Raw genomic sequence first — 16,764 nt, forward strand, 5'->3', positions numbered from 1 at the left:
CACGCCTGTCGCGACACCACTGGAAGCGGGCTGCACGATGTTGGGGCGTGAGCGGAAGACGGCCTAACGGTGTGCGGGACCGTAGCCCAGCTTCATGGAGACGGTTGCGAATGGTCCTCGCCGATACCCCAGGAGCAACAGTGTCCCTAATTTGCTGGGAAGTGGCGGTGCGGTCCCCTACGGCACTGCGTAGGATCCTACGGTCTTGGCGTGCATCCGTGCGTCGCTGCGGTCCGGTCCCAGGTCGACGGGCACGTACACCTTCCGCCGACCACTGGCGACAACATCGATGTACTGAGGAGACCTCACGCCCCACGTGTTGAGCAATTCGGCGGTACGTCTACCCGGCCTCCCGCATGCCCACTATACGCCCTCGCTCAAAGTCCGTCAACTGCACATACGGTTCACGTCCACGCTGTCGCGGCATGCTACCAGTGTTAAAGACTGCGATGGAGCTCCGTATGCCACGGCAAACTGGCTGACACTGACGGCGGCGGTGCACAAATGCTGCGCAGCTAGCGCCATTCGACGGCCAACACCGCGGTTCCTGGTGTGTCCGCTGTGCCGTGCATGTGATCATTGCTTGTACAGCCCTCTCGCAGTGTCCGGAGCAAGTATGGTGGGTCTGACACACCGGTGTCAATGTGTTCTTTTTTCCATTTCCAGGAGTGTATTATCCTGATGTTAAAATGTAAAATAAATAAATCATTTCCGGTCCAGATTACTCATTCACTTAGATAACTGTCTGATAACTGCTCAGAGGGGGTACGTCGGAAAAAGAACGAATAAGACAGAGTGTAGACGATTATAGTAACTATCTGCATCTCTGAAGAGCCTTCTTGAAGGATAACAACAAAAACGTCAGCGAATGCTATGACAAGTGAATTTTTATGAATAAGGGGGGAGAGGATTTGAACGGAAATGTGAGTTACCAAAAAAAAAACCTAAGGACTTTACACACATCCATGCTCGAGGCAGGATTCGAACCTGTGACGGTAGCAGCAGCGCGGTTCCGAACTGAAGCGTCTAGAACCGCTCGGTTACCGCGGCAGGCTTGTGAGTTACCACAACCAACACAATGAATTATTTGAGTCAGTAAAGAAACGGTGTCAATGTCAGTCACTATGCTACAAATTTACATTCCCACGTTTCAAGTTTACTCTGATGGAATGTCGCATAACATAAAAAAGGTGAGGAATTGAATAAAAATACAGTAACGGGTATGAATGTCAAACAATCTTAGTTAATTGGAGACCTAGATGACGTAAAAGAAATGGGGTAGAATTATAGAAGATACAGAAATATAGCTTAAGACAAATTGGACTGTAGTACGTTTAATTATTAATTGTAGATAAGAAAGAATGGGAAGTTGGGTTTTTCCGATTTACTTCGGTCAGAATCACTAGTGACGAATTCTGTGTTACAACGTAGGATTAAAACCAAAGTGAATGAGATACAAATAACACACAAAAACAACAGACAAAAAATAGCTAATGAAATGGGAAGTCGGACACGCATTACGATAATTGAGAACGAGCAGTAGAACAAGGTACTTGACAAGTTTCAATTTGTATACCTGTGTTGGACGTGGGAGCGATTACAACACCAATACTGCAACGATAACATACAGTATGTTTGTTATAATGTGAAGCAATGTGACACGTCATTTTAGCTAAACTGGTGAAAAAATATAGTTGCCGGCCGAAGTGGCCGTGCGGTTAAAGGCGCTGCAGTCTGGAACCGCAAGACCGCTACGGTCGCAGGTTCGAATCCTGCCTCGGGCATGGATGTTTGTGATGTCCTTAGGTTAGTTCGGTTTAACTAGTTCTAAGTTCTAGGGGACTAATGACCTCAGCAGTTGAGTCCCATAGTGCTCAGAGCCATTTGAAAAAATATAGTTACATAAATTGCACTTGAGGGATTAATTAAATTATTTTCGCCACTTTGACACACCCCTCAGGGTGTTATTTGAGACTGCGAAATAGTTCAAAAAATACATATCGTATTCTAAAACGGAGAAATACGTCTTCAGTATCTTTTAAAATGCTATCAGGGATACCAATGATGATCCCCTGTACCACCGCCGGAAAGTGGAGTGGGGGGAGGGGGGGGGGGTGCAACAATGAAGTCTTAAATGATAACATCCCATTTTGTAGATTCGGATTCCACGTCTAAATATCCACAACTTTTGGGTGCAGCATTTTTCTCGTTGCGCAATATATGGCGCTGCAATCGACAAATAACACAGATGAGTTCCAAAACAGCATTATCTCGAGCAAAATGCATTGAATCAAAAAACGAAAACCATGTGTGTTCAGTAAATGCGAAGAAAGGTTGTTTGACATGTGTACTCCGTCCTCTGACCAACGGTGTGCTCGTTTGAGGTGTGTCCTTTCACCTCTCATCAACGGGATTCTTATTTATAAAAATTATCTCGCAGCAAGTGCTCAAAATCGTCGCCGGCCACTTCAGTGCACTTTTTATACGTACATCGAATGATTTGACACAACTCACAAGTGTTTCAGATGTTATCTGCTGACATGCGTTGGTGACACGCTGAATCATGCTGTCGCCCGTTTTTTGCACTTCATTATAAACTTCACTTTTCAAGTAAGCCCAAAAACTAAAGTCATGAGAAGTAAGATCTGGAGATTTGCAGGCCAAGACACTGGTCCGTCTCCTCATGCGATCTAATACTTCCCTTGCTGCTACAGAATAATGTGTTGAACATCCATCATGTTGAAACCAAATTTTTCGTCGCAAGTCCAATAGGTATACAAGAAATACTGGCAGAATGTCCTCAGGGAATGTTTGATATTCATGACCATTTACGGTGGCATCGACAAAGAACGGACCATTGAGTTTCCCACCAATTATTCTACACCAAACATTCTCATTTCACGGATGCTGATGTTCAGCTAGGCATAATCAATGTGGGTTTTACACATGCCAGTAATGCATGTTATGTCGATTATCGTACCGTGGTTCACGAAGATCGACTCGTCAGAGAACAATACTCCAGCAAAGAAATTTGAAGTTTCTTGTACTTGCTGAAGCGACCACTGACGAAATGTTACTCGGTTCTGGAAACCATTGCCGTGAAGCTCTAAATGGAGGGAAATATGAAACGGGTGATATTTTGTACGTTTCAAAATTCGGCAAACGGTAATCTAAATCCTCATTAACGACTTAATAGTCGAGTGCTAATGTGCTGGTTATGATTCACTGCAGTTTATATCGCAATTTCATTGTTCTCCCCAGCAGGTGTTCCTTAACTGTTCCTTTTTCGTAGTTGTACAGTTCCCTCGGTGGAGAACTGTCGAATAACCAGACGAAAACACAGCGTGTGATCGCATCCTGTATGGAAAACGTTGAGCGTAAAGGGTTACAGCTTTATCGACTATTCTCCCACTTTCTCCAAAAATATAAACTGTTCCATTTTCTTTTGTATCGTAACAACTTGTGTTATAGCTGATAACGTGGACAGGGTTTTTCTCCACCTGTATTGTTATTTCATCTACTTCGCCCTTCTCAGAGGGGAGGGGGGGTTGGTTTCCAGCTGGAATGTAAATTTGTAGCATAGTGACTGACATTGACTCCGTTTCTTTAGTGGCTCAAATAATTCATTGTGTTGGTTGTGGTAACTCAGATTTCCCTTCTAATCCTCTCCTCTCTTTTTCATAAAAATTCATTTCTTATAGCATTCGCTGAAGTTTTTGTTATTATCCTACAAGAAGGCTCTTCAGAGGTTCAGATGTCTACACTCTGTCTTATGCGTTCTTTTTCCGATGTACCCCCTCTGAGTAGTTACCAGATAGGTATCTGAATGAATGAGTAATCTGGACCGGAACTGATTTATTTATTTTACATTTTCACATCAAGACAATACTATAAAAGTTACCCATTCCTGAGTCTGTAATGCAACGGTCGTATTCTCATGCAGCTCCATATTTTGCGTTATGTCTAGCTCTTTCGTCATGAGGCTATGTATTTCGTACAGAAAGAACTCCCCTTTGCCAACCAGCATGAATTCCGAAACCAACAATCATGTCAAACCTAACTTGCGATTATCTCACATAGCATCTTGAAAGCCATGGTTCAAGATAACCTCACGAATACATATTTTTCGACTTCTGAATATATGTGATCGCGTGCGTACTACAGTAACGTTTGTTGACAAAGTTCGATTATATGGGGTAGCAGTTCATGACTGGGTTGAGGATTTCTTGTTTTGGGGTAGGGGGTGGGGGGGGTCGCAGAGTGTTACCTTGGATCAAAAGTCAGCGATAAAAGTGGAAATTATAATGGGACTCTTGTTGGTCATGTATATTAATAGTAACCGCAGACATGTCGCAGATGATGCAGTTATGGCTAATGAAGAACCGTCTTAAAAACGTACTGAAATATTCAATCTGAATGAGGTTTCAAGGTGGTGCAAACTGGCGACTTGTTTAATTGTTCAAAAATATTAAATTATGCACTACAAAACACACACACAAAGAAAAACTTTGTAACCTATGACCACAATATCAATAGTTCACAATATCAGAATCGGTGAGCTCATGCAAATGCTTCTATGTAACAATTTGTGGTAATACGGAACGGAACGATCACACAGGCTCAGTCACGGGTAAAGCAGATTGCAGACTTCGGATCATTGGAAGGATAATGTGAACATACAGTCAGTATGCAAAGGAGAGCGACTGCATATCACTTGTGCGTCTCACCTTAGACTACTGCTCACGGGTATTGCACCCTACGAAACAGGAGTATATGGCGACATTGAATGTATCCAAAGAAGGGCCACACGAATGGTCACAAGTTTGTCTGACTTAAGTGAGTGCGTCACGGAAAAGCTGAAAATCATAAACTGTCAGACTCTTAAGAACAGAAGCAAATTATCTCGCGAATGCCTACTTACAAAATCTCAAGACCAGTATGAAATGGCGAATCTAGAGATATTTTTGAGCCTCTACGTATAGTTGCCGTTGGGATCGCAAAGACCAAAGTAGACTAATCACTGCTCGCAGGCTAGAGCATTCACAAAAATTAATGAAGAAATAACAAAACTTATTCACGGATGCGAAATTCAAAGGAGATTTTAAAATACAGTATCGAGAAAAGTACAAATATACTGTGTAGTTTTCTTCGTTTAAAGTTTTAAAATAAAATAAAATGTCCGACAGGACAAAAATGGGCATTTAAAACCTTAATAATGAAACAGCGGTGTTCGTTAAAATGAAGCACTGCATTTTCATTAAAAAGGTGAAGGGCCTACGCTGGGTGAAGAAGCTATGGGGAGACTAAATGTTTGCAGGATGATTGGTACAAATTCATAATACGTTTGTTGGTAACTGTTGAAGGACGATAGGCATTAAGGCGGTATTGGGAAAGAAGAAAATGAAGGATGTTTCCAGTGGGCGCACAGAGCCGTGGTATCGGAAGAGGAAGGGAGGGAGTGAAATGGAGAGGTGAGAGAGATGTGGAGAGAGAGTAGGTGTGAAAGACTATAGCTGGTAGGATGGATGAATATCGGAACGGCTCAGTTGCAGCTGCAGTTTCATTGTGATAGGCTAAAGAGTGTGTGTAGGTGTAGGGCGGTGGAACGTGTACGTAGAGACACGGCAGCTTACTAGGGTTCGTGAGCAGAGGGGTGACAGTGTGGTTATCGGAATCTGTTTTGCGAATAGTACAGGAGATACAGAGGTGTTTGATGTGATGAGAATGAGTGGGAAGGTAAGTGGAAGCGAAAAGCGGGATGGAATGTATGGCGTTTGATGATTTGGAGGGGCTTATACAACATTGGTGGGACGGAGATCCATGCAACTTTTGTGTAGCAGAAGGTAGGTCGGATCAGGTTGTACGTGTGGGGAATAGTGGAGGGGTGTAATCACCAGTTTCGGCCAGTTTAGTTTTGTAGTTTTAGTCCATTGTAGATTTTCTGTTCGACGGTCAGTAGGTGAGGTTTCTACGTTAGATGTCGGTCGTGGGTTAGTCCACGATAGCTTAGTGTGTTAGTTAAATGGACAGATCGGTCGTAAATGGGAAGGTAGAAGTGATGGAAGTTATTGCCTGAGTTTTTGAGGGACTGGTCTTGAGGAGCTACTGCTTACACCAGGAGATAAACTTCTTGAGATGGGTATGGAGTTATCATTGTGACTTCTGTAGGGCAGAAGGTGAGAAAAGTGTTGTCATCAGCATACTGAAGAAGGTGGACCGGTGCGGATGGTTTGGGCATATCAGCAATGCAGAGGAGATAAAGGCGAGGAGAGCGACAGAGCCTTGGGGCACTCTTGCAGTGCGATAGAAGATACAGGAATTGGTTTTGTTTATAGCGACAAAGGATGGGCAACTGGATAGGAAGGATACAATAAGGCAGACATAGTTAACTGGAAGTACTTATATCTGGTGTTTGAAAAGGGCACTGGAATGCGATACGATGTTATAGGTCAACGGAGACAAAAACAACAGAATTACGGAGTTGAGTTGGTAGGACAGGAGACGGGTGAAGTGATTATCAATGCTGTAAGGCTATAAGGTAACGTATTTAAGAAATTAGGATCGACTTGCGCGCAACGATATCAATTCATATAATTATTGAATGAACGTTTCAAAACAGCTACACGGGGAAAACTGCACAACACTGTCACAAGCATCTATTTTTATGTTTTTGGTCCAATGTATTTTTATAGAGTTGATAACGTTTTGGAACTCAATTGTTTTATTTGTCGATTACAGAGCCATCTATCGCGTAGCGACAAAAGTGTTATATACGAAAGTTTCGTATTTTTCCCAGTAGAAGCCGATTATACAATAAAAATGGAATGTTCCTATTTCAGATTACAATGTTGCTCCCCGCCCCACCTCCTAGGTGTGGGACCAGGGGGTCAAAATTGTTGTCACAGGATGGAATTTTTGAAAATATTGTACACATACTTTTCCGTTTTTTTAATCTAATGCGTAGTTTTTCGGGTATTTCGTTGTCTCGGGATAAAAAGCTCACTCTGTGTAAAGAAACGTTTTGAAGTATAAAAACAAATCAACAATTTCATTTCAGCCGTAATAGCATTAAAAAAAGATGTGATGGGCCTTAGTCCTTAACGTCGATAAGAAAATTCCTTTCCTTATTGTTTTACTACGTATCTCTTCGTTCAAGGTATCTGGAATACTTTTGAGAGAAATAAAAGTAAGATAAAAACTAACAAGATATTCCTGGGAACAACAACCCGAAAAATCTCATTATGCGAAGACAAACATACTGTCTCGTAGGATGAGACCAATGTTTGTGGTCGGCATCAGCCGAAAATTGAAACTCTTCCTCTAAAGGAAACGTCGACGCACAGTAGGATCTGGTAAATATCTTAAGAGTCAGCGACGATATTGAAATACTGCCAATGGTGGAAACTAATTGCAGGTTCCACATAACTTATTCACTGCTAATTAAAATTAATGACTTTTTCTCCCTTGCGAAAACTGTTACATATATGAACACTATCAATATTCTGAGCTGGTAAATAAGATCGAAGAAATACCAACTTCTTCGGCGGTATTTACGAATATTGGTGAAAACTTCGCATTTTAATTCTGACACCTTAAATTATGCTGCATTTGACTTTGTTTCGAATCTGTTTAAATTAAAATATCTCGGTCAACATTCTGCATTATTGCTGAGTTGCTGTTATTTTTAGCCAAGGTGTCAATGGCATTTTCGGACTTTAGCATTGACAATCGCTTTCTTGCATATTTATTCGTAATTCAAAACGTCTTTTTCCTTTTCTTCGCTATTATTTCGAATTAAAAGTTTGAAGATCACTACGTAGGAGCGTGTATCCACCTTCGTACAAAATACAACATTTTATTGTTGTATCAAGTGGTTCTGGAAATCAATGGATCTTTAAGTTTTGTTTTTCGTTAGGTGCCCTGGTTTAATATTCTTAACAGTAGTTTGTCGTAATAATTATATTTTTCACAAAATAAAATATTGCAATACTATTTGGTTGGGTTAATGCTTTAAGCTCCTACCAGAGGCGTTATCACCAAGTAATACATGCATCCAGAACATAAAAAAATTACATCTGGACGTGCATATATCTGGAAATGGATATCACATTAAAGCAATCGCTAAACAATATTACAAACACGCACACAAGAGCGTGCACTACGCACACACAAACACACACACACACACACACACACACACACGAAACGTGACATAAATTTTAGAATAAGAGAGTATGAACAAGTCATGATAAAAGAAAATAAATTGTTAGTAATAGATTAAAAGACGTTTCTAACATATTAATGATGGCAAAGTGTTGTGTTTTTCATCATGCAAAAACCGCATAGGTAAACATATTCTCAAATGATGCCGTTTCTGTAATATAACGTCTAGTGCAATAAGATTTGTCGTGAGTGTGGTACCTGTAAATTTCTTTGTTAGCGTGATAATTGATGAGTGTGACATATAGTTCCAAGTGTTGGTCCTAAAGCCTCCACAAATGTAAATCTCAAATAGAATGCTCTGTTTCGTATGACCTAGTTGACAATAAGCCGCAATACTGTATTTTACGCAAGCGCGCTGTCCGGCCCGAGAGCTCCAGAACTGAGTATCCCTACTTCTACAAACTTCACAAAGACCCTTCTATAATATTTACTCTATTCATACTAAAAAGAATAAAACGAACTGCCACAGCCTACGGAAAGTTGTTCAAAAATAAGAAAAAACTTGACACCTCACAGCGTTTCGTTGTTCCTGTCAACTCCATGTAAAAAATATTTTTTTATTCCCTTTCTTCGTGACTCTGGTGACTAACCATGTCTTTCCCCTTGACTGAAGTTTCTGTAAATTTGTGCTTAAACTATCACTTGCTAAATTCCACGTACTTGAATTGCTACATCGTTATACGCATTCAAATAACATGAAATCAAGCAAAAATTCGGCATCTATACGACAGTTCTCTTATGCTGATACTTTTAACTATCAATAATACGTATACAAATCTCTACGTTGAAAATCGTGGCTTTCCCCAGATGCGGGAAGATATAACGGACGTAATTCTGGATTCCGTGGGTCTGGACGTAATGGTTGTCGTAAAGCGACAGCAAGTACCAACTTCGTAGCGGAGAAGCACAAAAATGTAGTATGTAGTCTTGAGTTTTTGTCAGGTTTGCAGATCATCATCTGACAACCACTCAAAATAAATCATATCAGCTATGAAATAATAATGTCTTTGACAAAGGTGAAGTGTGACCTATCTTTTGCCGTATTACGATCGAAACGTACTACATATTACAAGCTTTCTTTTTGTTCTGAAGGCATTTATACACAAAAAGAGGTAACTGGGGTAAAATATTGAATAAATCGTAATTACTTTATTAATGTGTAAAGAACCACCGAACCCCACAGGTCTCTCACAGCAAAATACCAAGAAAATATCACCGAACGACCTCCGAAATTTGGTCGATGCAGTTCGGGTCCACCTTGTACACTGGTTATGGTGCGTAGTGTTTTCCAATACCACGCTTGTGTGTCCTACACGTTACACTGATACTGAATGCATTATAATTCTCATTAAATCAATACTGGAAGATTATTTGCAGATTAAAAAAAGACTTTGATCGCAAACATTTTATCTCTTACCTTATCATCGCTTTCTATCCATCTGCTCATCATCAGACGTTATACAAAAGTCAAAAAGAATTAGCATCATTATCAGTGGGAACAGTACATTAATACACAACAGTAATGTAAATAAAAATTACGCCAATGACATGAGAAGCAGCTAAAAAAATACTGTTGTGCACCAGTTTAGTGCCCCCATTGACAATTATCGAAAGTCTTTTGTCTTTTTTAGACATGACTGATAATGATAATATAGACCGAAACCTGTGATAACACAAAAGGGAGTTTTTACGATTAAAGTCTGCTTTAAATTCTATAAATTATAAGCACTGGATCGCTGTGCCCTTCGCTCTGATTATGTAACATTCCATGAATGTTACTACTATTCCACGCATAAATCGAGACTTTCGATATCGATTAGCCTGGAATAAGATATTACCGAATGCTTGGTATCGATAAGGATAAACTTGCTATGGCTGATATCACTATTTTTTGTTTCTTTCAGTCCACAGTCCTACAACATTCTTCTAGAAATAACATTTTCCGCCTGGACTGGTAAAAAAAGATTTATTCACGATTGTGATTAGTGTCTATTGGGCCATTATCAAGTGGCAGCTACAACAACGTCAATCGGTTGAAGACCAGATCAGCTTTAAGAATACGTTGTAGTCTCAAATACATTTTTATAAAAACATTATTATTTTTCATAAAAATTATACCTCTTTCTATCTCACTACGAAGTGCGTCAATGCAGAATCATTCCTTTTAAGAGTAAACTGATCTCGAATCAACCATGTATACATATTCTTCGTCATTTGTAGAAAGGAACGCAGTATTTCAAGTAATTTTTTTCGTTTTAGTGGTGTGTTATATTATTTTATATAACTGACGAAGACCTCTATCTTATAATCCAAATGGAGAACGTAAACGTGGTTGATATGAGGACGATGTTCCCTTAAAGGGAACGATTATGCATTGCTACACAAGGTCTGCGGTAAGAAGAGGTACTTTAAAAAAAAGAGTCCCTTTTTGTAAAAAGATGCAGTTTATGTTGTTACAGCTGTCACTTCAGCATAGCATAATAGGTCCAAACTACGATCGTTAATAAATGCGTTCAGTAACAGTCCAGCACTTTCTATGATTACTCTCATCAGTAACATCGGAAGCTAGCTGCTTCTGACCAAACAACGGCGCGGTTTACACTGAGGCAATGCGATATACGGCACTGTACGCAATGTGACTCGCAGTACGGTGCAGAAGTAACCTGCATCAGAGAAGTGCATAGAAACGTGATTGAAGCGACTTAATTGGTTTACACTGGGATGACAGCGGCGCAACACCGACACATATCTCTGGCGTATTGCCCGGCTCCAAACAAATTGTGCTATAAGATACCTGTGGAGGGAAATATCAAGTCATCTCATATGCCTCAAAAAATAAAAAAATATTTTATGTAGATGAAACAAAGCTATCCTTGTCTTTGTAGTTTCTCCTTTTTTCATTTTTCGTGTAAAAATTTAAAAAGAAATTTGGGATCCATGTGTGTTCTCCACTATTCAGTCTTTCTCATTCGATTTTGTGGAAGCTATTCGGTAAAAAAAACAAAAGTGATTTTTCCGCATCTTGTAGTCTGACATCACAGCATGATAATGAACTAGTTATGTTCTCGTTATTTCCCACAGTTACTGTGATATTTCGAAAATAAGTGAACCACAGGTCATATTTTGCACAATTTGCAGTAAAGGATGTAGCTGCAGGCCAGTTTACGTCTGGTGGGATCTAGGTCATTGCTGTGTACGAAATGTATGTAAAGGAGAGAAACACCTCTTTCCATTCTCGAGAAAATACGTGAGATATATTCTACGTTGCCCGCGACAAGGTTGATCTTTTTCGTATGCTGTCGGTACAAGCCGAATCTAGAAACGAATAACTTAATGAAGTAAAAAGACCCTGGGAGCCATCAAATGGTGATACTGACTGGATGCTTTTCCTGTGTATGGTTCCTGATTTCATGAAACTTTCTGACAGGCATAAAAGAGATCTGAAAGCCAAATTCCTGTTACTTGTGAATGAGCAACCAGACGAAGCTGAGTAGGAGGCGTCAGGATTTTTCTTATTATCACCGGCTTCTTCCATTTCTTCAAATACATTGTCTACCCCTATGCACAGTTCACCATTCGCTGCTACACCATCGATGGTGACTGCACTCACTTCAATTCCAGCAACGTTTCTTCTGACTAGTCGTCAAGCTGAATCACATACTACTTTGCGAAATTCGAAATTGAGTAGTTGTAGAAATACTATCCTAGCTTTAGTACTTCGTAACTGCTTTTTATGTATGTATCATATTGAATAACGTACTGTACTATCTGGTCTTTCAAGAAATAAATTTTTCACGGTGGCCTTGATAGCGCCAGCCACTCTCTTTCGCCAAATTACATTAAATGGAGCTCCAAAAAACTGGAACTTTCCGGACTCATTCTACAGAATTTGCGGAATTTTTCGACTTCGGAGACTTTACGAGAAACCGCAGCATTATACCGATGCACACGGTGCATTATTTCGCTTTTCCGTTTTTTGAACTTTAGATAGTGATAAGTCAAAATAAAGTTTTGTTCGAACATCTCATAATTGCAGCTTAAACTCAAACAGAAACGCGATTGGTGCCGTCGCGTTGCTTGTCACATAGCGCGTCTCATCGTATATCGTAGCGTCGCAGTGGGAACACGAGTATTGCATCGATTAGCGACGGATCGTGTGACCTTTATTGTGCGGTGTCGTTTTGCATAGCGTGTCTTTTCAGTTTGTCTGTCGCAATGATCCTTACTTCTGTGGCCGTAAATGCTTTCTAAAGCTGTGTACTGAGGGACGTAGAGCGGAAGAAAAAGAGCGGACAGGTAGCAGGTGTCAGGTATAGGAGGAGAGGAGAGGAGGCAGCGTCATCGGCAGCACGGGACGGCACGCTGCCCGCTGGGGTATCTCGGCAAGTGTCGCCGTGGCGGGTCGCGCATACCAGGGCCGCCAACTGCCAAGATAGCTCAGCGGGACGCGCGCCCGCGCCAACGACACCACACGAGGGCTGACAACCGACCGGCCGTCTCTCGACGAGAATAATAGGCGTCTTCTGTATCCATCATATTCTACCAGCATTTGTGAATGTGACCACTTACCGACTTCCATCAAACTTTACACACAACGTCAACCGTTTTCGAAACTTTTACTCCTTAAAGCCGCCCACAAAATATTTAAAAGATCTATCCCTTATAATATTTTCGCTGTTCATGCAGCGAGTCTTCAGCATCAGGTATGACGTTTTAGTATATTACTTCTTTAGCAGTAACATTATTCGCAATACATTTTGTAAGTGGGCTGCTCCAGTGTTGGCAGCGCTGTGTAGCGCTTTGCATTGGATCTCTGACTGCACTTTGTAAGAGACTCTGTGGCTGGTCGGACTCGTTGTTGGAAGTTAATTGCCAGTAGTGTTGGGCAGTTGGAAGTTAGTCGCCAGCAATGGTGGAAGTACTGTTGGGCAGTTGGAAGTGAACAGCCAGCAGTGATGGATGTTAAATGTGAGAAGTTAGCATTGATGGAGGGTAGAGGTCTGAAGTGTTAGCGTAGGGTAACGATTTGGAAGTATCCGACTTGGAGATTGAAAATTATTCATGATTATATATCTTTGTACTGGATGTCAATGACGATTTATATTCGTGTTTGAACTGGATGTCACAATATTAAGGTAAAAAATATGAAACTTCTTTATTTAAACGTGTGTGTCTGTACTTAAATTGCTGAATGACTGAGAAGACGAAACTTCTACGTTATTTGATTCTGAAACAGCTGAGGAAAACAGAACGTACTGACCATACTTTCTCTTTACTTTTTCTTATCATGTCAACACTGACCCACAATATTCTAGCGCAACGCAATCTGACTTTTCAAAAAAATTACAACCTGACTTCAAATAATTAATTCAAAAGAATGGCGCTGACTAAAAGGAAATCTTAACAGTACCCTACACATTTTATTAAGCACGTACCTCACAAAAATCTGCATTACGCGAGCTACTGCAAGACAGTGAGGGTCCATACTGCCAGCTAAATAAAAGATTCTAATTACTAAAGAAACTAACTACTAAAGAAACTAACTACTAATAAGCATGTAGTCACCAAAGGAAACATTTTGTTTCAAACCAAATAATGTATTTTTTACCTTAATAATGTGACATCCAGTTCAAACACGAATATAAATCGTCGTTGACATTCAGTACAAAGATATATCCTACGCTAACACTTCAGACCTCTACCCTCCATCAATGCTAACTTCTCACGTCTAACATCCATCGCTGCTGGCTGTTCACCTCCAACTGCCCAACAGTATTTATCACTGCTGGCGACTAGCTTCCAACTGCCCAACACTACTGGCGATTAACTTCCAACAACGAGTCCAGCCAGCCACAGAGACTCTTACAAAGTGCAGTCAGAGATCCAATGCAAAGCGCTACACAACGCTGCAACACAGGAGCAGCCCACTTACAATTTTTCAGACAGATCCGTACCACTGAATGTGACAACAAAATTATATCATTATTCGGGACATAGTTAATGAGGTATCACTTCATCAACATAGAAGTACGTAAAATAATTAGAGTTTTGCGTCTCCAACAATAAGGCTTTGAATGTTTAACGCCAAATTTTTGACACATTAACTCATTTGTAACCAGACGATTGAAACTTTACTACACATAGGAGCTCAGTTCTTGAAAGAGTCCGGATTTTTTTAGGGGGGGGGGAGTGGTGTTATTGGTTTATTACAACCTTTAATCCACGTACTTTTAATTACGCATGACTTCTGCAAAGAGTATTTGAGAAATATACCATATGACAACTTTCACAGCCGGCCGTTGTCTCCGAGCGGTTCTAGGCGCTTCAGTCCGGAACCGCGCTGCTGCTACGGCCGCAGGTTCGAATCCTGCCTCGGGCATAGATGTGTGTGATGTCCTTAGGTTAGTTAGGTTTAAGTAGTTCTAAGTCTAGGGGACTGATGACCTCAGATGTAAGTCCCATAGTGCTTAGAGCCATTTGAAACGTTGAAGAACTTTCATAAACGTTCTGCTCTTTGCTCAAACATTGGCCGCAACTGTTTGGAATAATTATGCATGTGATAAGCGGATAAGCACGGCTACTTCCTACCACTGTGGACTCGAAACCAAGATTAAGTGAGGACAAGCAATAATGTGAACAGCTACTTACGTGCTAGTTACTCGTGGTTTCTTGTTGTAGCTATGCTCATGGTTTCTTGTTGTACGTATAGACTGTATTAAATTACTAGTACTTAAAAATGGGTATGTTGATACATAATAATTGTAAGATTACTATTTAAAACTTCATTGCTTGACAAATACTGTATGTGGGAAATATTACAAATCCGTTAGGTCTTTCTTTACATGTCATACTGTAATAAGTGTTCCATGGATTTCACCTATCCATATCCTCATAGTTGGGTCATCGTTTGGCACCTGCATCGGATTTTTCTGTCCTTATTTGGTTCAACAACCACTATTGTTTTACAGGGATGATAGCTTCCCGATGATGAAGTCCGGCGACTCTCCTTCATTACTTGTTAGGACAAACTACTTTAATGTTACATCTAGAGGGCGAAATCGGCAAATTTTGCAAGTTTGTTGAGGAATATTTGTCTGAGTAGTTTGGTACAGGGTCCCGTGGACTACAGTGGTTCGTTAGGAGTAATAATATGATTGTTACCCTGATTATCTTGATTACTGTGAAAATACGTTACGAAAAGTGAAAGAGCGTATAATAGGCTAACACTGAAACGAAATGTTATTATTGTGTAATGAGTCACAGTAGACCACGGGTCTATTTAACCAGTTACCGAAAAAAATCCTCCCAGAACAACCTCCGAACTTTTATAAGTGGAGTGCGGGTTCACAGTTTTCACACTGTGGGGGCTAGGTTCGGAGCGGTTAGTGCCTGTAAAATATCTTTATATTTAGGAAGACGAGCATTTCAGAATGATTCCTTCACTTTGAATCGTGGTGTGCACTGTTGTGTACCTATCTGACAGACTGAAACTGTCTGTCGGTCCGAAAGTTTTCGGTCCTGGGGAAGGTTTCGACGGTCGGAAATGTTTTTTATCCTCTTATTCTCCCTAATCGACTGTGCGGCTCTTCTAACTTGGGGAATTAGCTAGATGCATTGTTTGAGCCCAAGTGCTTCTCAGGTTCCTATCACTGCCTCCCGTAGTTGGACGTCCATACAGCCTCATCGTCACTAGCTCACTCAGACCTACAACTTGCCCTTGCTCCTCCCCATTGGTTTAAAACCGCCATCTGAACTTCCATCTTAGCTTCTAGAAAAACTGTTGTATAGACGTAATATTAAACAGTCAAACTCCACAAGAAGTACGAATAATGTCCAGTGGCTGCTACACAGTCTCACCATATTTTGTGCATGGTAGTTATATTCTTGTAACGTCGCGACAGCAATGTAGACAGTGACACACTGATGTTGCAGACTTATAAACAAAGGTATTGAATACGGTTGGAATGAATTTTATTACAACTCGGTAAAAATCGTTTATGAGTTACGAAATTTTCAATATGTTAATATGGACGCTTTCTGAAGGCTGTAAGTTGTTGACAGTGGAGAAATAACAATAAGATTCTCCGTGAATAGTTCTGTTCGTTTCGGTGGTCTTTGCATTTCTAGCAGCCGCACATGATGGATATTTAATAGCCAATTATGTTTCGAGAGGGGTAGGTATCGTCTTCCGCTAGTGGAATATGCAAGTGTTACGTAGCTCTCTGATGGATGTAATAATCTTTTCTACGCATTTGAACAGTACCAATATAGTGTGGAACAAAAACAGTTTTAATGTTTCTGCAGCCTCATACATAGAATTTAATTGAGAACTCGATACATGCATTCGATGCAACACTTGTCACGTTTCAAACCGAGCGCTTCAGAGACAGCATACTGTGCTATCACAGCTTTGTGATCGCGATGTTGCGAAGGATGCAGACCAACTGCTCTTTGTAACTAAAATATCATCTAAAATCTGTGCCACAAACGGACTACGAGATATACAGGGAACTCTGTTTCTTCCTCTTTGAAAGAAGGTAA

Source organism: Schistocerca nitens, chromosome 6 (assembly GCF_023898315.1).
Source record: "Schistocerca nitens isolate TAMUIC-IGC-003100 chromosome 6, iqSchNite1.1, whole genome shotgun sequence".
Taxonomy (NCBI): Eukaryota; Metazoa; Arthropoda; class Insecta; order Orthoptera; family Acrididae; genus Schistocerca; species Schistocerca nitens.